At 39.6% G+C, this 25764-nt stretch overlaps 1 protein-coding gene and 1 long non-coding RNA gene across 3 annotated transcripts in view; one reads left to right on the forward strand and one right to left on the reverse strand.

Annotated features, from left to right (window-relative positions):
- The window catches only part of ANKRD46 (ankyrin repeat domain 46), a 20819-nt gene extending 20117 nt beyond the window's left edge, over nt 1-702 (reverse strand). The window contains exon 1 of one of the 2 annotated variants that reach the window (XM_030266505.4): nt 588-702. The gene's annotated coding sequence lies outside the window, so the exon portion shown is untranslated. Of the gene's footprint in view, nt 1-320 lie in introns of both variants that reach the window. The other variant, XM_002200225.7, reaches the window with a different exon arrangement.
- On the forward strand, nt 686-12721 carry LOC140682456 (uncharacterized). Its single transcript, XR_012054232.1, has 3 exons — nt 686-965; nt 4616-4675; nt 12589-12721. It is a non-coding gene; the product is annotated as an uncharacterized lncRNA (long non-coding RNA).
- The last annotated feature ends 13043 nt before the right edge of the window (nt 12722-25764 follow it).

Raw genomic sequence — 25764 nt, forward strand, 5'->3', positions numbered from 1 at the left:
TGGTCTCAAGACTGATCTTCAAAGTACTAATTTTATATCCTCTGATACTCAGATTTGATGGATTTTCGATTAATTGTTACCCACCATAGTTTATTTCTAGTTACTTCCCTATTCTGTCCACAATTCAGGTGTTATGGCTACCTTTTCACCACAATAACAACGTGCAGCAGCTTTAGTGGGGTCTAGAAAATAAAAAAGGGAACTACTCCGTGTAAACACAGCAATTGCTTCATCAAAGACAGTTATGACAGCAGGTTAAAATACGTATTTCAGCTCCACTTGTTTTCTCCCAGAAAGCACGTTCAGAGCCGCACACTTACCAGCGCCCCGTCAGCAGGGCGGCCGCGTCCCCTCCCCTCCCCTGAGGCTGGCACTGCTCCCGCTGCTCTCCCACCGAACGGCACCACAGCGCTCCACCTCTCCGGCTCCGGGCCGGGCTCTGCCCAGGGCCGTCCCGGTCCCTCCCCAGGCCCGGCTCAGGCCTGTGGGGGTGACAGCACCGGCCGTGCCCCGCCGTGCCCCGCCGTGCCCTGCCGAGCCCCCCGCTCCGCCCGGCCCCGCGGCTCCTGGCCCCGCTCCCGCCCTACCTGCGCGCGGCTCTCGGGGGGCGCGCGCGGCCGGGCGGAGCGAGCGGCGGGGCGGGCGCGGGAGCCCCCTGCCGGGCGGAGGCCGCCGGGCGCTCCGTGCCCTCCGCCGCGATCGCCCCCGTACTCGGCTCTGGGGACGCCACCCCTCGAGTGCTGGGCTCGGTTCCGGGCCCCTCAGTTCAGGAAGGACATTCAGGAGCTGGAGCAGCCCAGAGAAGGCCGGGGAGCTGTGAAGGGTCTGCAGCACAAGTCCTGCAGGAGCGGCTGATGGGGCTGGGGGTGCTCAGCCTGGAGCAAAGGAGGCTCGGCCGGGACCGCCCCGCTCCCTGCAGAGCCCTGAGAGGAGGCTGAGCCCGGGGGGGTCGGGCTCTTCTCCAGGTAACAAGGGACAGCACAAGGAGACATTGCCCCAGGCTGTGCCAGGAGTGGTTGAGGTTGGACATTAGGAGGAATTCCTTCACAGAAAGGGCGATTAGACACTGCCCAGGGAGGTGGGAGAGGCTGAAGCCCTGGAGGTGTTTAAAGGCTTAAAGACCGGACCGTGGTGCGGTTGACGGGGTGGTGCTCCGGTAAAGGTTGGACTCATCTCAGAGATCTTTTCCAACCTAAGTGATTCTGTGATTTTGACGCTGCTGTGTGTGCTATCCCTATAACAACCACAAAAATCAGAAAGCTAAAAATTCAGGGAAAAATACAGTGCCTTTGTCCCTGCCTCATCTCAGCACCAAGGTTCTCTGGGTATATGTGAATGGAAGTGGGGGTGAGAGAGGAGAAAGCGTGGGGGCTGAAGTTATTGGACTTCACCCAAAATATCAATATAGCTTTTTTTTTTTTTATGGATGATACCTCAGCAGGTCAGTAAGTGAACCACAACAGTCTGGTCTGCTTGGAAGGATCAGAGGAAATGTATGCCTTTCCCAGGCAATGCCTAGGTGGCAATAGCCTGCTCAACCATCACACTAATTATAGACACTCACAGAAACATTACAAGTTGATATGTAAATACTTTTCCTTGCTAATAGAGTAGCACCTTTTCCTGTCAGCTGTCCCCTTTCTGCTCAAACACTGTTTGGGGAAACAGAAAACAAAATAAAAAAACATAATCTCAGCATTCACTCTCACTAGTAACTAGATTTGTAAAAACTCTAAAGAACAGTGCACAGACAAGGAATGACAGTGAAGGTTTTTGGTTGGTTTGTGGGGGTTTTTTGTTTTGGTTTTTTGTTATTGTTTGTTTATGGTTTTTGTTTTGGTTTTGTGGCATTTGTTTTCTTTATAGTTCAAGACTTCAACAATGGGTTTATTATTTTCAGGCAATCCATTTTGAAAGACAGTTTCTAAGATAAATTATTAAGGTCCTCTTCTCTTATTTTCTCAAATACACAGTCATCTTCATTTGGCGTAACTAAAAATCTTTTCCTTGAGATACAAGGAAAAAATTGAGATACAAATGAACTACATGCAGTGGAACAAATAAACAGGTAGAAGGGCATATGCCTTTCAGTAATTATAGGTAAATACAAACAAGCTAGAAAATCTCACATAATACAGTTCAGGTTGATCTTTTTAGGATATTTCAGAGAGAATAGAAATAATTTTTTTCCTGCTGGAATGGGACACAAGAACATAAACCTGCTCTAAGGTTTATTACAATGTACTGTATGTCTGGACTGAACAGCAGTTCCAAATGTGCCAATATGGATGTTTTTTGGCATTATAGTGACCACAAGGGCATATATGCAGGTGCTTCAGCTGCTGAATAGGCCTTCTGAATTAGATTGACTTCTGCTAATCACATATCTTTTAACCATAACAACTGCATAAATGCTACTTTCAGCTCTGCTTTTCCTAAAGGGTACCCAGTACAGTCTGAAGCTTCTGAATACCATATCATCTGGCAGGTATAATAGGTAAATTATACTATTCCATTGCCTGTATCTACAGTTGTTTTAGGAAAACTTACGGCACTGATTCATCTTTTTGATATATGATTATAAAGTAAATGTCCTGAAAATCTAATAAAAGTGTCTGTCATGAAGCTATGCTACATGCTGCAGTAACTAGCATCAAGGCATTAGGAAGCTGGAACCAGGTTTTGCATACATTATCTCTGTAGAAGTTATTTCATGCCTGTTTCAAGATTTCTAAAACAACACATCACTGCAGAATTGCCTAGGTGCAGACACTTCTACAACACAGCCTCACTATCTGCAAAGTCCACCTAAGTTTCTTCATTTTCCTTTTAAATCTTACTGCTGCACTAGATTGTGTATTCAGACAAGAATTTTCAGGCTGTTATGCTAAGATAGTAGTATCATGTACTCCTACAGTATCAGAAACAAAATAAAAGTTATGTTTTTCTTTTCATGAGTCAGCAGTAAGTTTTCTGAATCTTTCAACAGCATCAGTTAAACTTTTCTCCAACTCAGAGCAAAGATATATAATACTCTTGGGGATGCAAATGCCAAAATTATAAAGACCCAATTCAGTCAATGCTTTTTCAAATGAGAATGTCCAAAACTTTTACTACATTTTACAAGCATCTCAAAAAAAAAAAAAAAGAAAAAAAAAAAGTAGAGAAATAGTAGAGAAAATCCTTAAGAACATTGTGATCACAGCATTTAGAAGCTAGCTAAGCATGGTTGTAAGATTTGGTATTAATTCTCTAAAAACACAGCTTGGTGTATGAAGACATAAACCACTTCAAATTTGTCATATAAATGACACATACCATTCCATGCTATCACTGTTTAACATGAGAGCATACTGGCACTTGCTTTAACAGCTCTATTCCATTTACTAGCTTTAGTTTCTTCAGCTCACAGAGTTTTGTATCAGCAACCAAACACAGCTGTTAAGCTCAATGAACTTCTCTTGCCCTATCCAAGGCTTTTCTTCTCACAAAAAAAAATATTTTAAATATGTTCAGGTCAGACCAATGGCTTCAAGCCCAGACTGCCATGGAACTTAGTCCTTGCTAAAGCTTCACACAGCAAAGCCACTAAACCACATCCTTCAGTCTCCAGTACGGGTGCAATTCTAGTCAGAAGATGCTGTCTCTCTTAATATCATTTGCAAGTTATTTGTGAATGCTGGAGGCCACACCTAACCTAGACTCACATCTCCAGCAGTAACAAGTACAGAACACTTTGAAGAAAGAGGCAAGAGAACCCACCACACAGTTTAATCGATTTGCTTATTGAACAGTGGTTAGTGATTGGTTTTAAGGCTTCTGAAGGTACAGCAGCATCATATTTTTTCTGACTTCAGATCAAGATTTTAGAAATATATTTCTTCAGCCAATCACATGCTGTAGTAGAGGTATTTATTTTAATTGACTTTATGTTGTTCCCTTTCATTCAACTAATGACTTGAAAGAGCAACATCTTTTAGTTATTTAGCTGTTCAGGAACTATCAGCAATGGATACTAATTCCTGCAAATGAACTTCCTTGCATCTTTTATGTGATGGGAATGTCTGTGTATGAATATGATTTTTGAATGTATGAATGAATATTATTTATGATGTGTATGAATAAGATTTTCCAAATGGGTATGATTCCCCACCAGAGGGAAAAAACAAATGCACAAACAATCCTAGTATGGAATCTAAGAACAAGTCTGTAAAATATATCAGCAGGTGCATGCAGATACACATACTTGATCTCCATACACATTCTATCTTTCTGTAAATTTAAAATGTGTCATTCAAATGTGCCAAGAAACACTTGCAATAAGCAAATAAAATGAAGCAAGTTGTTGAACCATCAAACTAAAATATTTTTTTTTATTCAGACATATTTTTTACCCTCTTTATCCTCCAAAAAACTTAAATTTTCTTGCTTTTTCTACCTGAAGAAATTCTTACTAAATTTTTTAGAAGTTCACCTAACCAGAAAAGCAGTGGTTGGGCTAAACAACACAAGCAAGAACACACTGTATTTACATTTTGGACTCTTATTTCTCACTCACTAACTTTTTTTTTTTTTTTTTGGATGCTGTATTTCTTACTGGTTTTCATCTATTTAGACATCTTGATCTCCAGAACAGATTGACGAATGCAAGTTGAGAATAACCTGAAATGCTCTTGTAAGTACTGTAACAAAATATGCTGAGCAAATCAGTATTGAGTTATACCCAGCAGCAACAGTATAAGAAATGAACTGGCAGAGTGGCCATTATCTCAAAATTCTCTGTTTTAATACAAGCTACTATCCACACTGATTAGTTACATAGTGAATGCTAATCTTCATAATTAAAAGTTTGCTTCTGTTACAAATAAATTTAGAAATAAAGAGATCCAGTCTTTCCCAAGATTAAAATTGGTCTTTTCTCCTGCATCAGTTACAGTTTAACGCTATGAAATAATGTGCTGTTCATTGCCTCACTGCTCGCTCTAATCAGCATGGGCCTAGAAGATTACACATGGTCTTTCTTTTTTCCTCTTCAGACATTTTCAGTTGGTAGACAAAGTCTTTAGATATCACAAGGTTAAATAAAGACATTTCTAATGCTGGAAATTATTTTTTAAAATATCAAATATCTAAACATAATTCCATCCTGAAAAGCCCAAACAAAAGAAGTATTTTAGCTACAAATCAGACTTTTAGTTATTAACACTTCTATTTAAAATAAAAAATTTTCTCAGTGTGAATGTCACAGATGTCATTTGGCCTAACATGGTGGCAGATGAAGCAAGCAAGTGAAGCAGGGAAAAACTGAAAGGCAGAAATGGGTACAACAGGGTAGTGCAGAACATACAAAAAATTATACTATCTATATCCTTTATCATACTCAGAAAAAGTCCAAGTCAAGGACAGAGAATGTAAAACATATTACTAAAGCTGTGATGATAAACCTGCTAACATTCAGAAAATTATTTCAGTAAAACTGAGCAAAGATGTGCTTTTTAGTCAATTAATTCTGGACTGAAATTTTGGAATGTGCAAGATACTTTTCCTCAATGGTATTTCTCTCAGCACAGCTGTAGGTGTGATAGAGTAGCAGCCTTATCTCATTTTAAATACAAATTCCTATACCAACACACCTGCTCACCATTTCTTGGCCTTTGGCTGCCTTCATCATCTGTTCTGACACCATTTTCTTCACACAGCTACTGAACACAAATGTCTAAAAACGACAAACCAGAGAACTTTCTGATTTTTTTTCAAAACTGCATACTTGACTCTTCTATTCTTTTTCCAGGAGAAAATTACAGTTCCTAACTACTGAACTATCATTTTCTTGACTCAGTTAATTCTACCCTGTTCTTAATATCTTTATAGTGCATCAAACCAGCTGCAGTTCCTTACGGCCCAGCCTCAGCATGACTAACCCTGTAAGATTACATTTTACTCTGATCCTTTCCTGAAAGGATTGAGAAATAACCTGTTTTGTGTACAAAATGATCCAGTTTCATGTGCCTGAGTCATTGTACTCAAATCGGAGCTCCAATATGTCTTTTTTGGCATCCTTAGTATACCCTAGAAAAACAAACAGAAAAACCAAACAAAAACCCTCCAGCCAATGAACAGAGGGAGTAGACTTAAATCAGAATCACTCAATTAGGTTCATTTTATACAGTATACAAATAAAACAGCTTTACTAGAACACTTTCTCTGTGGGAGGGAGCAAGTGGGAGGTAGGAAGGGGGAGTCTTTGCAAGCATAAAGCTGGCTAAAGCAGTTATTTTGCTCCCACACAAAACTCTGACAACTCTACCTCCAAAAAGAAAGGAAAAGGGCAGGAAAAGCATGACCTGGAATGCTAAGAAAGGGAGAAAACAGCAGAGTACAGCAAAATGTTTCACTGCTGTAAAGGCTGCCAAGGGAATATGTTTCAGAATAGGTTTGGAGGAGAATATGGGCAAGTGGAAGAGATTTAAAACACACCATCCCCTTCTCCCCAGACCTTCTAACCTTATTTTTCATGAAGAAGAAGTGAATGTAGACACAAAGTCAGTGAAGTATTCACAAGAAAAGTAACCTGCCAAATTCTTAACCTGTTGATTTTAAAGCTGACTTCTAATTTGGTTAGTAGGCAACATCATGCAGTAGCTAATCTCATCATTGGCAACCTGGATGTCAGCTGAGCAGCTTTCTTCTGGATAATCACAAATACAATGATCAAACATCAAGCTGTATATACCATAGAACTGCATTTCTCAAATCTCAAATTGGTAGCTGTACCAAAGAACAGTAAGAAATTTGATTTTTTTTTTTAACAGGATATGATGAGATAGGTCTTTTGGATGATTACCGGATAAGATAATAGTAAGAGATAAAACTAACAAGTAAGAGATACTTTGAACAACAGACCCAGCAGTCTGAATTTTCATCTGGTTGCCTAAACTGAATGACAAACTTTTGCACCTGAGTTTTGGAGAGAGGAATAGCATTCAATCAAATATTTCTTGCTAGCCCTTGAGATACAACTCATTGTGTTGGGATTTTAAAAACATGCTAACAGAGATAGGAATCTCCCTTTCTATTTGGTGGTTCGGTATCTGACCAGGAGATGGGAGACCTGGGTCTCTAGCTCAAATGACCCCACAAAACCAAGCTCTGTTTTTGAAATCACAGCCCCCAGTTTCACGTCTTTAAAAACCCCACATCTTTGATCTGGTTTGATTGTTTTTTAAAATACTGTTTTACCTTTGCTTTGTTTACATTTTTTGTAGAAATTGAAGTTCCTGCATCTGCTCGTCTGTTGTTTTAACCCAGTTCCTCTTAACTTCCTGGACTGCCTTAAAATAATTCTTAAAAATAGCAGAAAAAATCAGCAAACATACAGAAACACATAGAAATAGAAAGCTTATTTTGGTTTTTAAACAAAGCTTTTGATTTTAAGACAAGTTCACCCTACACTGTTCTTTTCTCATGAGTCAATTGTTTCCAAAGCTGTGTGTAGATGTACAACTCAACAAACCTACAGATCACCTACATGCTCCTATATGATGACAGAGTGCCTACATATTGGGAACATTAGGATACATACATCACTTTGAAAATACAGTGGCTAGATACCTAAATGTGTCCTTTTTGTGAAATATTTTTCCCATGCATAAGCCATAGGTGAGTTAGAATCTCTAATACAACGGTTTGAATAAGAAAAACCCCAAAACACCAACATGACCCCTATCAACAATAACTATATCCAGCACTTAGAGAAGTGGCACAAATCAGTGCCAACAAGAACCATTTATAAATATGTCAAGAATTCGTATAAAAGATTAAATTAATGTGGGAAAGGTAATCTTTAAGATTACAAAAAGTCCTTTCAGTTTTATCTATGTATGTAACAAGTTCAGTGAAATTCTACAATCCATCAGCTGTGTATTGAAAGAAGGATCCATACAACTTTTAAAAGCCAAGGGAAAAAAAAGTAATAAACATGAAGAAATTCTTCTGTTGAATGGCTGTTTGAATTTTTCAGCTAAATAAAATGGAAGCGCAATCCAGAAAGATTTCATTATTTACCAGATTAAAAAACACCAAACCAAACCACAGATGTAATCTTGAAGTGCGTTTTGTACTCATTCTTTACACATTGTAGCAAAATAGAAATAAACTGGGGTCAGATTATCCAATCTCTCCGCTGGTTTTAGTGGTACCAAACATTGTTACAATGTAGAACTAACACTTTTTCCTCCTTTTCTTAAACAACTCTGGGATTCTCTGTACAGTAGGTGGTAAGGCTCCTAGAGCAGCCGCCGCCACGCTGCAGCCAACCACTGTGGAGCTGCATCAGGCTGAGCTCTGTGCAGGAGCAAAGCAATTGAACACTCCGGGTGCCAGGGGCACAGCTGGCCTGAGCCCTTTGATTTAAAGCAACCTGGGTAAATCTCCACAACCTTACAACTGGAGCAGTGCAGGCTCCATGGCCAGTACGGACGTATCACTCGCCCTCCGCTGGGTCTTGCACCCAGACAGCCCCATTTCCTCTCCTGGGCTTGGAGCAGTGCTGGATGGAGAATTATCTCCTCAGACAGTTTGCCACAGCTGAGAAGCACACAGTTCTTTTGCTGGACAGCTAGTACTGCAGTTTGTAAAGGCACATAGAGGGAAACAGAAAGATATGTAGAGGCTGAGCTCCAATGCAGTAGATTTAAACCAGACAAGTTACCAGCATCAAAAAACAGGTTTCTGTGCACCTTTCCTTGCTGCCACCAAAAGACATGGTCTGTTCTTCCCCTTCCACTCCATTCATTCATCTGCTGCAACCAATAAAATTCACTAAGCAAGCAAAAAGAGATTTCTTTGTTTTCTGTTTCTTTGTAGAGAGAAGTAGACGTGAACACAACTGCAGCAGGGAGCCATTAGACTGGCTCTGCTATACTAACTGCCCCCACAGGGCACTCTGACAAATGGCACCTTGGCACCAGGCTCCCATCCCCAGGGTTTATCCTCACCCACAAGTGAGCATTACCATTTGCAGCACAGCAAACAGAACCAGGGGACTGACTCGGGCCAAAAACAGACCATTAAAGCCAAATCAAAAATAAAGAGACAGTATTTTTAAACCAGGTTAGCTCACCAGTCCAGTTCACCACTCCCACCAGCATAATGGAGTAGTAGTCCAAGGAACAAGCAAATGAAAGGGGAATAGTGCTCTGCTGTTTAAGCCAGGCCACTTACTAAAAGAAAGGCTCAAGCTATAGCCTCAGGTATTATGCATATTAGTGTATAGAAATGAGCACTTCAGATAAAAAGTAATCCACCTCTGCCCAGAGGGGCAGCTTTCAACTCAGAACTCAAAGTTCTCTTCTATATTGTTTATGGGTGTATTTTTTTTTTTTTTTTGTGGCCACTGCATCATGCAAGTATAAATATTAGGAGGCAAGGAGCCACAAAACACCTCTTTATAGTTTCTTAAAGAGAGAGGGAATAAATAGCTAGCTACAAAAAGGACCCTTCAGGGATACTACAGTGCTAATATCTAAAACATGCAACACCACAGAAACCAGTCAATTCCAATTTAAAACTGGCCTCAGGAAAAAAAAATGAAACAAGAACCAGTCAAGCTGCTGAAGCTTACAGGCTTCATAACTAAGTTATTCAGGGGATTTCTTTCTCTGTTATAGTAGTTTTCATGCATCTTAGTAGTTTCACTTAAGCTTCTTGTTCACCACTTTCTGATCCCAAGCTAACAGTGCAACTCCTTCAAGTTCAAGTTCTGCCACTTTTTCACCACTAGGAAAAGAAAAAACCACAGAAACATTTGGTGAAATCTACTGAAATAGCTCAACTATTTTCATGTATCAGTTATTGCTGGCTAGCAATGTGCTCTTAGAGAAGAAAAACAATACAGATTCTGGAGTAAAGTAAGGTGACAAGCTAGTTATCTTCCTCACTTCTCTGAGTCCAAGCTCACAGAACAGTCTAAGCTCTGCTCTTTACAGAACATCTCTACTCCCTGAGATTATGGTCTTCTAGGATAGCCTTCACTCAAAACACAGCTAAGCATGATAGATGTTACGGGACACAGGGATGGAAACTTCCAGGACTGCTGCTTTTCTGGAACAGATCACCAGACTCGGTGTGTAAAATGTCAATGTACAGCAAGAAAAGCATGTCACTCTTCAAAGATCACTAGTTTTCTGCTTACTTTTTAAAAAAATCCGTAATCATCTAATTCTAAGCTGATAACATTATTCAGCAGAACATTTAAACATACCTTTTTAGGCCTGTGAGTATCTAAACATTTTTTGGCAGTTGATTGTGGGTTACCTTTGGACTTGATGTATTTGTGAGGATTATCAAAGATACATAGAAATGTAATCAACTGAAAAACTTTTCTATTCTCCTGTGCATCTGATCATATCACAATACAAAGCAAAAATAATACATCTGGAACTGCACTGCAAGATACTTTTGAGATGTAGTAACTGCCAACTGTGTACTCAGAGATGTCTTTCAAAGCAGAATGAAGAGAGGAAGGGAATAATAAATAAAATAGGCACAGACTGTAAAGTTACTCTCTCACTAAGTAAGCCTGAGCTCCTTAGTAAGTCCAGTAGTAACAGGACCTTCATTTTAAAACATTCAGAAGTGTCGGAACTCAAAATGTCCCTCAGACATTTTCAGAGGTTCCAGGCCTTGGTCAAAAGCATTTTAGACCCTGGCAAGCAGCTGAAAACAGCTGTGATTTTGAGTTTGAACCATGGAATGAATTACCAACTTTGAAGGTGGAACAAGCGGTCACAGAGCGTTAGATGGTATAGTAAAAGTAGTCACAAATTAGAGGGAAAAATTTTTTAGTATTGTACAAGGGGGTTTTAGTACCTGTACAGGGGGGTTTTACTTTGTACATGGGGGTCAGGAGTTCTAAGATGGAGGAAAGTGGGCCTGATCCTGTTCTTCCTCCTTCTTCTTCCTTATCTCCATGTTCTTGGTGATGTTGGCATTTTTCTATTGGTTTAGGCTGGGGACACACTGTTCAACGTAGATGATAGATATTGGCACATTATTGTAAATATAGTACACGTAATTTCTGGTATATAATGTTTGTACCATCCCACTGAGGGGCAGAGCCCCGCACGCTGCCCTGCAGGACAGACCTGCGGCAGGGCAGCAGAACATGTTATAGATAAGCAAAAATAAACAACCTTGAAACCAGCACAGACGAATTATGGCTTCTTCTTTGGCAACGGGGCAGAAAGACACAGACTTTCTACAATCTCGGAATCACCAATACCCTCAGATTCCGACACAGAAGAGCACTAACATCTCTATGCCAATGAATAGACCAAAAAAAGCTAGATAACTGCAATGCTCCAGTCAACAGCAAAGACCATTCACTGTCCTGATGTGGCCTGAGCCTATCCCAGTCACAGGCCTGGATCCTGCCTCACCCACATACCCACCCACATGGGAAACTGGACATCAGCCGATCAATGAGGACCCAAAAGCCTCTTCACATTTATGATCATAAAGGCACTCACAACCCTGATTTACAGCTTGCTTAATAACACTGTGGTCAAACTTCAGTTACTGACCATTAAGAAAAGAAACACATAATGATATAAAGGAAAGTAAGCTAGAGACATTGTTTATAAGTGTAACAAGAGAACTTCCTGTCCTATGTTAAACTCAGCATATGATCTGTAAATTAAGAACTGTTTCATGTAGGTATGGCCATCTGATTAAATGCCTACCTAGAATACACACCCAATAGTTCCCATGTGGTAAAGTTGCTATGTGACTTGTAAACTCATAGGGATATTTCATATGTGAAAGTCTTATCCCTACACCACTCTCTCGACAGACTTTGTTCCCCACTACCAGACTTTCTAAGATGTAGGCGGAGAGCACTCAAGGGAATTTATCAGACCAGATGGGTCTTTTAACCTCAGCAGGATCATGCAAGCCTTGTTCAGGTTTCAGATTCAGTCACTGCAGCCAACAACAACAAAAATCCAAGGGAGGGCTAAGTTAAGCACCATGTAAAACTTACCAGACAGAGCTTCATCAACACAGTCTTGAAAGAAAAATAGGGTAAAAATATTTTATAGATTATCTCAACAGACCCCCCTCATATAATGTAATCTTCAAAAACAAAGTCAGAAGCTTCACTAAACATTAGCATGAATAAGGAAGAAGTGTTCAATACCTATTAATGTAACTTAACTACTTTAAAATTTTCTCCTATGTCCCATTTAACTGCTCATTTAGAATTAGATATAACCACTCCACTCTAATATTCCAGCATGTGAATTTATGAGTTTCTTAAGGTTCAAAGAAATGTAAAAAGGTAATAAAACAGACTGTTTACTACTGTCATACATTTATTCTCTAATGCAAGGCATCTGCCATGTTATTCCAGATCTTTACTACTCAATTCTCAAATTCTGTTGTACAGTGAGCACTGTGTTCTCTGAGTTAACATTACTCATGAGCATCACAAATACATATTTTTATGGGATCTGTTGGGGTTTTTTTTTTTGGTTTTTTGTTTTGGTTTTTTTTTTTTTCCAGGCTAATAGAGTTCTTTTGTTTTTCTAGGAAATATCTATACATCCTGCCCTCTAGTGAAAACACCAGTCTTGTAGGATGCTCTGTAAAGGCTTCTGACAAGAGCAGACTTGAGCTCCGTGGAATTTTCATTATCAATAATACATAAGGAGGAAAAACCCTATGTGGCTTGACGTTTGGGTTTCTTTTTGTCTGCTGTGGCTTCTCTACATCTTCTCTGCAAGAGGGCAGAAGTAGCACCAACAGAAAATGCAGACAATATTTGCAGGACCAGCTGCACAATGGGATAGTGAGGACAGAAAAATCAGGCAGAGGTGAGCCCACTAACTGTGAGAAATGTATTTGTAAGGAATACTCAAAATCTTGCAGAAAGTTCACACAGTCTTGTACATCTGTATGCAAACACTGAGGTAAGGTGTGCTGACTTAGGAAGGCCATGGAATAGAGATGACATTGTTGAAAGAGAGATTGAACTAGAAACAAGTTTCAACAAGTTTCAAACTATGGCCTTGTAAAAAGGCCAGATATTTTAGAAAATTAGAATGGTGAAAGATGCATTGTAGCAGGACCATGTGGAGTAAAAATACAGGTGATTTGTATTAGCAGCATAGTGTGGCAAAATAATAGGCTGAAAAACATTTATAAGGCATTGTAACCAGGAAATGGGTTGGCTTCTGATAGAATGGCATTGAGTTTTACATCTCTTATGTCTCACCCTTTATCAAGACTGATAATGGAATAGAATCTTTTAAAATGCCTCTCAGTTACCCCATTTCTGAAAAGCTGGGAGTAATCCAACAACTAACCACTGAATTTGATTGGGAGAGTTGTCTTGTTCTGGTTTAGGTTCTGAAAAATCAAACCATAAGTTTAAACAGCCTAAGTTTAAATAACCTAAAAGAATGCAGTACCATTGAAGCATTCCTAAATTCCACAGTGACCATAATCTCCTGAGTTTGCTCAGGAAAGTGGTGTGGCAATTGTAAGAAATCTCTTCAGTTCTGAGAATACTACTGTCATAGCTCCTCTGGCAGATAGTGCAACCTCATGCTTTGGTCAGAGAGATGGACTTTCTTTGTCTGAGCAAAAGGGGGAAGCGTAAGGTTTCTCTTCTTCCAAAGTGTCCTTCAAATTCTGTGTCACAGTGACAGCATTGTAAATTCATCTTCACAATTCAGAAGGGTTTTCTCCAACTGTACCAGTGGGTTCAAAAAGTAGACATGGTTTTGGGCATGGAAAAAAGTAGACATCAAGCTAAATATAGATTGGAAAGAATTGTTTCCAGTTAAAATTAAAAAAACACACTAGCAAGGTTTTCCTTATCCTTGTTAATACCAGGACTGTTATCAGAGATGGCAGCAGACTGTTAAAATCACTTGCCTCACAGTCAATTCAGACATCAGATATGATGGGAAGAAAGTTTTGTATGTCTAAACACAAAAGACAAAAAAGCGACTATCACCTTTTATTCTATATGCCACTGTGTTGTCCTCACAAATTACTTCAAGAAACTAGCCACAACTAATGTGTTATCCCTTGCTAGTGCAATACTAAGCATAGCAGATGGCATTTCCAAGGAATGGCAAACATAGAGCTCAGATTTTATTTCTTTGATCAAAGCACAAACTGGTATATGCCGCCTGAGCACCAGAACATGAGGGAGTGAGGGTTGTAAAATCTACCTCCATCACAAAATACAGAATGTAGTAGCAATTTACAGTGACAAAGGTGAAATAATCCCCAAAAGTCCTATTCATCTTTAAGACTACAAAATAAGAAATGGTGTCTGCAGCATTTTAACTGTCATTGCTTCTTTACAGTGTCACATAAACGTTAAAACTATATAAAAGTGACATACAAAGCAATATACAACACCACTGTCTGTCTCGGAAATTACCTTGACCCACTGCAAACTGACAAGTTTATCAAGCACAAGTTATTAATGTTTTTTTAAGTATATACAACAACCTTTCCCTACTCAAGGCCCCTATACAAGTTTCTTGTCCAAATATGTCTCCTTCTTTTTTCCACCCTATTAGCACCTGCTTCTCTCTCCCCAAATCAGAATTCCTATCTCCCTGCCACTCCCAACACTTTTTGTCTTTGGCATATCCCACCTCACAAGTCCCCTGTTGCAGAGTCTAAGGCTGATTCTGACACTTACTTCCCCTGGAAGAACCGGTCCCAGCATTGCCTCAGGTGGTGCAAACCCCATGGCAGAAGACAGCCAGCAAGGGGTCACCTTGTGTTTTCCAGTTTATGGTTCCTATGTACAGGTAGTGTAAGTTCTGAGGCTGGATGAACACACATCAGCTCAACAGAGTACAGCAAACACGTGTTGAGCTCCCTTATACCTACAGCTAGTTGAGAACCATCTTCACAAACTCAGATTGCAAAGGCACAGCAGAAACATGGTGCACACTTTTTTGTACAGTGAGAGGAAATTTTAGAATCCCACGACAAAGAGCAGCACCCATTGGACAGATGCATGCTTTGTTATTGCTGTTAGGATTAGGAAATGGGGGCAACCAAAGAAGTGTTGCTTGTGCACACATAAATGTACAAATACACAAAATAAGCAGTGCCATTGCTGCTCCTCCTCCCCTGGCATAAGAAGGGAACTCCAGCTGGACGTTTCAAACACAAATCAGCCAGTTGTGTAAACAATATTTGGTTGCTACTGGTTTCAAATTATAACTAGCAATTGTTTACTGTGTGTATTGCAACAGCTGTTACAGACATTCCAGAGCCAGCACTAGAGCTGCACCAATACTGCAAACACACAGTTCCACAGAAAGCATCAAGGGACACAAAACAAATACAGAGAAGCAGGCAGGGGAAAAAAAAATGCATGAGTTGTGCAGTTTTAACAGCAGCTGCCAGCCAAGACATAAGTGAAGACTTAGATAATTTCTGACTCCAGTGTTCAAGAACTTTCATCCACACTATGCCAAACCAAAGGCAGCTTAATTATGTATGCGTCTCTGTGTATTTTCTGATTCTGTCATATGTGAAGGAAACCTGAACTTGACAGCTAAATGCCATAGAAGCAGAAGTCATGTAACATTAAGAAGTTAATTGTGGACAATTCTAAGGACTCAAAATCTCATCTGCAAAATCAGCAATTCCCCCCAGATCTCTGGTACGATAAACTCCTGAAAGCCCACAGAAAATACTCTTGTATGTCTTCATGTAGAGAGGTTTATCCTTTCCTAATTGAAATGATATTAACTTTTGTCTACTTCTCACAAATGGAAAATTTCAACAGAATTCTAGAAAGCCATTACCTGTAATATTCTTTCTGCAGTGTCTGATGTCTGGATATAAAGTCTAATATCGCTGCCATCAGCAAGGTAAACATCCAAAAGTCTCTCTGGGTTTGGATCTTAAATGTATCCTCACAGGTAGAAACGCAACACTGTTTTACTGCTTTCCATATTGCTGAAATCCTTCTCAAGATGCTGATACTCCATTCCCTATTTATTCAGGTTAAATAAAAAATTGAGATTACCATTTATATACATAAAGTTACTAAAACTACTATTAAAGCTTGCAGATGACAAAAAATAAATATGCAGAACAGCAAATAGGAAGATAATGAAGAATTAGAGGAGAGTCTTTTTGGTGTTTAGTGCCACAGGCTACCTGGTGTCTCAGTGTTTGTAGGCATGACACAGTCGCTTCCTAGGAAGTAGAGACTCCAAAAAGAGGAGGTGAATATACAACTGAAGGTGAATTTTCAAAGCCACAATCTTGCCAAAAGGAAAAACCTACACCTGGAAAAATGTCTGGTGAGAATAATGAGGCTACAGTATCTGAATAGACCAGAGCCACTGGTACAGGAGTACTTTGCAGTTCCCAAAGGTCCAAACCGCTGCACATTGAGAGGGAGTGTAAAAAAGAAACCTGAAAGAGAAATCAAGTCTCAAATAAGTAATCTCAGAGAACTGTCTTATGTGTAGACATAATAAAGGGGTGATTTGCAATCCTGGAAACTACAGCACAGAAGCCAGATCCATTGGCTGTCAGCTGATGATAGACAGAGTTAATCTAGAGCCAAAGTTCACATTTCTAACAGTGAGGTAGTGCAAAGGAATGGGGTATTCTCCACTGGTTTTATATTAAGACTTTATATGTCCTGAAAAGACTTTCCTGAGCTCACATTTAGAAAGTGCCATGCCTTGCTCTGCATGAGAAGTCAGTTACGCATTTCAGAAGATGGGGACTAGTTTGAGAACACCCTTGGGATTCCCTCTGGATTAGGTGGCACAAACTCATCACTGCAGCTCCTCCTCCTGTTGACTGCCCTGTACCAGAAGACAGTAGTGGTCCTTCTGGCATTGGTGTTAATTGAGAAGAGGTACTTCCCTTCACAATCACAGCAGAGGAAATGCTGGAATTGTACATAACTGCATGCAAAATGAAATTTTAGTTTCTTGTATCCACCTTTGCTAGCCTGGCAGAAAATATGGAAGGGTTCCTGGGACCCCTTAGGTTTCAAGTACTCTTGGCATCTTTCTGCAGAGTCTTTATGATGTCTTTGTATAGGACCATTTCCCAGCTCCTGCAGGGTCAGCAAGAGCAGAGTGGCAGAGCTGACATTTATGCTGTGTGCTCTATTAACCCTCTTTGGGTACCCTCGAGAACATCCTAGGATGCAAAACTACAATTAACTGACTCAGTTCAGACTGGTAAATTATTTTTTTCAGAAAGACTATATAAGTACAAACAATAAGCGTAGGTTTGGGGAGTTTTCCCAAAAATAACTGAAAATTGAGAACATGTTATAAAAGTTTGGAGAATTATATGTGGGGAAGAAGTTGAGGAAAGCCAAACTAAAACAATCTTTCTTATATAAACAGACTTCTCAAAGATTTTGCTGACACCCATTATTTCACATATCTGCATACCCACACACCTGTTTGCATCTATTAAGGAATAAAATAATTCATTCTCAAGGCATTGAGTACTTCTAGGGATTTAATCTTTATTCCCAAATCTATTTCTTTCTTATCCAGGAGATAGGTCTAGTTGTTCTTTTTAATTAAAATAAGCACTACTTTGCTTCTGTGAAGATACAAAAGCCCCTCTGTCTCTTACACAGAGGATCATCTGCTGTGCTTTCTTGACTACCTTTATAATTTTCCACACATAAGAAGGAGCAGACGCTTCCTCATAAATACCTGTGGTGCACATATCTTGGTAGGAAACATTTCATGTGTGATAAAAATATATGTGAAGTGTGGAACAAACATGAGATACAAACATCAGAATTAGATAAAGGCCCACCCCTCATTACTGACTCTCAATGTGGAGCAAGCAGGACACTACAGAGCAGTTTATTACCTGGGACTCAACAGTGCTGGGGGGTTCAAAAGGCTCAAGTACCAGAGTAAGTACTTCTGGTTGTGTGCTGTTCATGATGAAACCTCCACAGGGAAAGTACACAGAGGACTTTATGCATCTACTTTGCCCAGATCCTCACTGCCACCCCAGCAGCTTTCACAACCTGGATACAGGGCACCTCATCCACTGTGGCAACCCAGGGCTGGGAGCACAGCGGTCACGTTACCCTTCTGCCACTCTGAGTGAGCCCCATCTGGCAGCACACTACCCTCATTGCCTCCTCTCTACTCAGCAGTCATGAGGGAAAAAAAGACAAGCATGATTCAAGGTTTCAAGTTACTTCCAAGCAGTTTGAGTCCTCCAAGAACACTTTGCAACATATTAGTAGGCAGATTAAATTGAGAATCTTCAAGGAAGGATGTTAGAGGAAACAAAATCTCAGATCTATCTAGAATAGTCATATTAAGTATGCTTGTTTAACACTTAAACCAGCAGTTTCTGCAGCTGTCTTTTAAATGGTGTTATTTTATCTTATTTGATTCTACTAAGCTACAAGCACAGCTTCACATCATGGCACTGGGGACAAATTCACTACTTGTCTCCAACTTTTGATTACTGTTGTTTTCAAAAGGTCATGTATTAATAGAAAAAGGGAAAGTGGATTTAAACTGAGGGTGGATTTCCATTAGATATTAGGCCGAAATTCTTTTCTGTGAGCGTGTTGAGACACTGTAACAGCTTGCCAAGAGAAGCAGTGGATGCCCCATTCCTGGAAGTGTTTAAAAACAGGGTGGGCAGGGCTTTCAGCAAAGCAGAAGGTGTCCGCACTCATGGCAGGGGGATTGGAGTGACATGATCTTTAAGGTCCTTTCCAACCCAAACCATTCCATAATTCTGTGATTCACTTAGTAAGGTTATGATACAGCAAATCAAAAACAAGAATCATCTTAAGCTGCTGGTTTTGGGGATTCCCCTCCCCCACTTAATTTTATCACCTGCTTTTAACCCAGAAGGCAGAACTGTCCATGCCAGAAACTCCCCACATTGTTCAGTGTTACAAATATTTGTGTTTAGCCTCTTATCAGTGAAGTATTGTTGAGACCAAAGAAAATCACTGACATGAAACAAAAGGAGGAAACAGTGCAGTCTGTAAGGCAGGAGAAGACAGTGTTAAGTGAAGAAGTACAAATACAGACATGTCCCTAAAATAACACAAGGTTTACACAATAGAATCTAGCATAAGTTTAATACAAATACAATAGAAAAAGCATTTACCAGTATCAGCAATGATCCATTCAGTAAGCACACATGGCAATTCTAACAACTTCCAAAATTGATGGAAATTTCTTTTAAAATGAATAAATTTGCAGCAAAATCTCAGATTTTGTCCCAAGCAACTATTTTAGTTTTGGAAAGATCAATAAAGTCTTATCTACTCAAAACAGGCACCAACATAAAGAAACCTTGTGCTTTGGCAACACTAGATATTCAGTAGAATTATTTGTGTTTCTTACAGTTTTTCTCCTGAAATTCAGGAAATGTGACTTGAATTGGACGCTTTCTTGTATGCCTTCATATTGTTTGAATATCCCCTTAACAGTGTTACTATTACCTGTAGTAAAATCTCCTAAAACATCTAGAACTGCTGTCTACTACCCACTAGTCTGTCCCAGCAGCTTGAAGCACAGCTCAATCATTAACATAGGAATACAGAATAATACAGAGCTGGTAAAGCATTTTCTTTGTGTTTTGGTTTTGACAAAGAAAAGAAAATATTTCAAAAAGAAAGAAAAACAGAAACAAATAATAAACCAAAATAGAAACAAACAGATCTCAAGAATGCTACCTTTTGCCTATTATCAGGCTCTGCTCTGTTGTTTTTGCTCAAGTACTCAACTTTTCATCTGTCCTTTCATCAACACCTGAATCCTTTTCCTCATGTTAGAGGCTGCTGTTCAACACAGACTGGAAAAGGTCAGCCTCCTAGAGACCCAACTCCAAACCTCTGCTGCTTCAAGGAAAAGTGTCTCAATTCTATTCATAAGTGCATAATAACTGGCTGTCCTCACAGCTGCATTCTGAATACTCCACATTATTGCATGGATGCCCAACACAGGCAAACCATAATCTCAGGCTACATTCAAGGATACCGATATGTTGCATGAAAATGAGACTGATAGGGATATATGTACCTGCTCATACTGTCTTTTTCCTGATGAAAAAGGAGAAGATAAAACACAGTCACAAGGTCTCCTCTTGCTAGTGGCTTCTTGCAAGAACTACAGCATTTGTCTTTAGGAGCTGGAGGTAGTAAGGGATATACTGAATCAGTCTCTCCAGTCTGGTTATTGTTCAAGTTTGTAGAGTCTGAAAGAGTGGAAGGGCAGGGGTGTTAGGGGTTAGATCATTCAACTCTGTGTTCAACTCTACTATGTGATAGTGTTGGTAAATACTTTAGCAATGCTTGTTTTGAGCAAAACATCCATTCTGTCAAGCTGTCTCCCATTGTGTTGAGTGTCCTGCTGTCCCCTGACAACTCCTCCCATGAGATAAGTTACTGGGGCAACAGCCAGAGCAGGCCTGCTGTAACCTCTGCAGCAGGAAAAGGTGGTGCCAGGCAAAAACAGGCACCTGGAAAGGCGGTTAGCCTGCACGGGCTTGTTCCAACTTGGAGAGGTGGCCCTGTTACATGTAGTTGGGGGATGCAGCTGGTTGGTGTCATGCTGAGTGCAGACACACGAGTCATGTTCAATACTGTCAAGCAACTGCAGTAAAGCCAGGTCCTTGCACAGCACTCCTACTCCAGCACGCACTTCACAACCCCATTCAGAAGAAACACAGGACAAGGACCAAAAAAGTCTTAAAGTGAGTTTTTCTCTTTGCATAGTATATATTAGTCAGCGATACATACAAATCCCTTCATGTAGAAACTTAAATACTGCTGTTAAGGGAAAGCAAGAAAAATAAGTAAGTACTAACTTACTCTCTCTTAGGTAAGTATTAACTTCTCTCTCATAATGAAAGATAGATATGAAGGTGAAAAAAAGTCAGCAATAGAATTTTTAGGAAAAATAGCCAGTCCATGCACTTCTAGTTTCCTATGTTTTCATTCTATTAAAAATGAAGGCTTCTATTATAAAAGCAGCACTGGTTTGACCTGCAGACATATCTGTGCTCAATAAATTGCTGTGGTGGCAGAAAAGTGACTGCTTCCCGTTCATCAGCACCTGCAGTGCATTCCCTCTGCCTCTTCTCCCACACCAGCTGCCAGGTTGCTCGCACAGGTTTGTCCTAACTTCTTTCAGATTGCCAAGACTGACTACTCAAGGCCAGTCCATGCTGTTGCCAGAAAAGGAACATGCTTTTTCAGAACAGCTTTGATTCTGGTTACAGAATCAATCTGTTATTTTTAATGATTTTTTACTCACTAGCAATGCTTAGTTTTAACACTATCGGTAATACAGAAGCATTCAATGTTTTTCCTCCTGAGAAACATGTAGGACACTAAGTGCTGCCTACACATCTTCAGCAATGGGGAAGAAAAGAACAGCACAGAGGTGCATTAAGAATGAACTTTACTCTGTATTTCAATACTGTTGGAGAAATTTTATTATTATGCCATAAAACATCTCTCAAGTAACAGTATGCTAATAAATACTAGAACATCTACAACAAGGACAGTTTACTGGGTGAGATTCTTTAATAGCCAAAATGAGTATTTATTCAACTGTCAGTTGCACCAATAAAAGGCACTGTGCACAGGTAATGACAATTAATGCACTCTTGTCTTTCACAGAGTTATTTGATCTCTATTTGGAGATTGTTTTTTACCATAATAGTAGAACACACAAAGCACTACTGCCATTTGTATTATGAAGCAGCGTCTATATAAGCACAACCATTTTAAGTTTTAATTGTAAACAAATAAAGCTGTAGAACTACTGTCTTTGCCAACCAGGAAGCCTAAACATAGCTTATTAAAATACAATAGATTGCATTTGGGTTCATTTTTTTTTATCTTGACAATGTGCTGACCTTGCACCAATACTTAAGGAATAATTCTGTGCCTATCTTGACCTCTACAAAAAAACTGACTGCTTTTGGTAGCACAGTCATCACACACCTTTATAAGCATACACAGGTGTACATAACCTGTAAAATTAGTACTGCACATGTACTTATCAAATCACCCCGCCTCATCAAAAGGGCCTGGTGTAGAGAAAAAGACTAATATTCATTATTTCTGCTGGTACATTAAGAGAAATCCACAATGTTGTCATATCAAAAGACATCTTTAAAGCCTGGAAACTGATATTTTGAACTGATATGTCCTGCCAGAACTTTGTAGAAGAAAAGTAAGTTGGCAGTGTTTGACAGCATATTGCAGGCATTCCTGAGGGATTTAACTTTTTTTAGCAGCCCTGTTATCAGTCTCATCAAGACTAATTAAGTCTCAGCAGTAATTACTGGGAGTTATCTGTAGGGCTATAGTAGGCATTGGATTAGAACTAAAAAGACTGCTTCTTACAACAGAAGTCATTCACTGTCTTTAGCACTCCAGTCAGTCTGAATTTAAGAGACTGTAAATAAATAGTATCTTATTATTTACAAAGTATGCAGGAAAAACCTTTCTAGAATTTGTTAGGAATCCTTAGTCATACCATTTTCTATAGCCCTCCTGAATTCCCCTTACATACCTTAGTCACACATAGCATGTGAAAAGCTCTTGTGATACAAACCTCTTCTTTGGTCCTTCCAAACACGCCCACTTCCCAGAACAGTTCACTTCAAGCAAGGTTACCACAGCACACCAAACCCTTCCCAGAAAACCAAAACAGCATCCCCTCCCTAAAAATGCTGTGGAGTCAGTCATACTGCACCCACCTGCTCCAAAACACATCTATTCTCATTAGAACCACAGCAAGGTGAAAGGAGGAATGGAAAAGGGACATATGGCAACTTGCAATAGTCAGATACAAGCACAAGTTATCAAGGCTCCAAGCCTGCCAAAGAAAGATCACACATGCCATGGACCACATTTAAATGGATTTGAAAAGTCATCTAGGCTACAACAACCCAAATATAAGCCAGATTCTGCCCATCACTACAATTGCAAGATAAGAGAACATGACATTTTCCCAGCAGTCATCAATACACTCATCAGTGCAAACCACTGACACTATCAAAAAGCATTTACAATTGCAAAGTCCAAGAATGTGCATAATCCTTCTATTGAGCTCTCACAAAGACTTTCCTGTGAACTGTTTAGAGGGAAAAGATTAATCAGATATGCCACAGAATATAAAAACAAAGCATGCAGTTCTTTCTAGGTGAGAAACAAGTTTGTACATGGAGAAAAAAACAATAGCAATATTATTATTATTGCCACCCAGGCTTCACAGAGAGCAACCTGTCATTGGAATTCACTGCTTTACAAGGCAGACTGATATTCTAAGAACACAAGGAAAGGAAGATAGCAAAGGAAGTCTTGAAGCTGGGAGGTAGGATAATATTTCAACTCTTTCATATAACAAATTATTTGACTGAAAAATTCAAACTTACCTGCTGTAGCTTTCAAAAAAATATGAAAAAAATTACTGTTTGTAATATTTGAATCCAAAGTAACTGAAAAACAAATGGAATATGGGGAGGGAGGAAACCAAATGTAACCAACAGATGAAAAACACGGCCAGTGTCTCAAAACATGACTTTTTACTAAATAGTCAGTGTTACTTTATTCAACCCATGATTTCTGCCCAGCTGCCTTTATCAGTCTGTTAAATTAATGAAGCTATGAGCAAGGCAAAATACATGGAATGCTGCTTTTCTGCCAAAGCAAGACCTCATTAAGATTGGCCATGTAACTCCATGGTCACTCAAGGCCGGTAACTTTAAAAGAAATGAATACTCAAGTGAAAAAGATAGAATAATCACTAGGTACACCTTTAAAGAGTAACCCTGAGTTTCTGTTTTGTAAGTCTTGGCACAAAATATCTGAGGCCAGAGGCTACAAAACCTCTTTAAGCTCATCTCCCTACACACCCGTCCTTTTGGGTAGTTGAAATGGATTTTTCTTTTTTCTTGGCTTATATGAAACTCACAAGACCCATTCTAGGGATCCTGCAGACATGTCCTAAAACACAGCACACAGAGATGTAAGTTTTCTACAAACTCTTCCTATAATTCTCATGAGTCTTCTTGGAAGGGAGGAGGTTCATGTTACTCTTCTACCTGCCCAATTGCCTGTTATTTTTGCCTCTGTCTTCTACACACTGGGTCCCACGTCAGCTCTGTCAGTTGTGGAGCAGCAGGAGTGAGTGGCTCCACTCACTGATCCAGAGGGACAGAGAATGGACAGACTACACGCTGTTCAGTGTGAAACTGCACTCCTACCTTTTGGGAAACCTGCAGAAAGGCATCTGCTTCAGAAGTCAGAGATATACAATACCCTGATATTCTAAACCTGGTGAACCAACAGCCAGGACAGGGCTGCAATATTTACCATTTTAGATACACCCTAACACATCTCAGTAAGGAAGGTAGAGCACCCTGCAGTCAATATTGTAGTCATATCCTTGAGGTTTAAGCCCTTTAAGGATTAACCTTTATCAGCTAGGTCTTATACACAAACAATTCCTGATTACAGATGTCTTCTCTTTCCAGTATGTCCATACAGGATTTTTTTGTCTGTACCCACAGAACTATTTTTTATGAGCTACTTTTTATGAGTAACTTCTGTCACTGACTTGTGCTACTTCAGAGGTTTTTACTCTTTTGTCTGTGAGAGGTGATAAAAGTTATTGGATCATCTAATATTGAAAAGGGAAAAAAAGACACAAAGCCAAACCAAACCAAACAAAAAATCACCAAAACCAAACCAAAACAAAGAAACAAACCAACCAAAACCCAAAAATCTTTAATGAACACAAATTATCTGAAAGTTTGATTGTTCCTCCTGCTATTACAGTTGGCTAATATGGACATAATGCCTCTGTACAAACCTTACATCATCTATAAACAGACCTGGAAGTCCTAGAAATCAAAATTACACTATTTTACAATTGATGGCTCCAATAGGTTTGGACAGTATTTGGTCACTTGAAAGTATAAACATTTTCTTCTATAGGCAAACACTCTCAAGAGAAGGATAAGCTATGTTCACTTTCTCAAAATGCACATTACTAAACACAGAAAAATACAGCAAGTTTGCCTGGAAACATTTCTTAACCTAAATAAAAACAATGTGTCATTTGATCAGTAAAATGAGACTCCCTACAGAATGCTGAGACATTACTACTAATTAAATTTATGCATCAGTATTCAACTCAGCAATTAGTGTCATTAAATCATGAGAAAGATGACATTTTCCCCTCTGGCCCTTGCTGCCTAAGTCTTTCACATGACCCAAGCAACTAAGTATGAAGGAAAAAAGTTTAGTACTGCAAGAACTAGAAATACCTTTCCTTTTTGTTAGCTAAAACCGGGAGTGAAGCTTAGAATTACAACTCCCTTTTCCCCATGTTGGCAACACACGAGCATTTCCAAGGTGTTAATTTTTACATATGATGTGTGAATAGCTCAGAGACAAACAGCATAAAAGGGTTAGATAACACGACATACCTTGGTTTAATGTAAAGCTAACTGCAGTAGTGAGTTTGGTTTTTGCCTTCAAAGCCCTTCACATACATGATTTTCCCCCAGGGAAAACTTATCTCTGCTCTACAGGCAGGCAAACTGAGGAGACAGAGCAAGAAAATTTGCCAGGAGTCTGACAACCAGGTGGTCCTCTCTCTTCCCTCTGTGCTCAGGCCATGCCTCACCTACAGAAAGTGGTGCTGTCTGTTATCATCACTCACACAA

The sequence above is a fragment of the Taeniopygia guttata genome, chromosome 2, assembly GCF_048771995.1.
Source record: "Taeniopygia guttata chromosome 2, bTaeGut7.mat, whole genome shotgun sequence".
Classification (NCBI taxonomy): Eukaryota; Metazoa; Chordata; class Aves; order Passeriformes; family Estrildidae; genus Taeniopygia; species Taeniopygia guttata.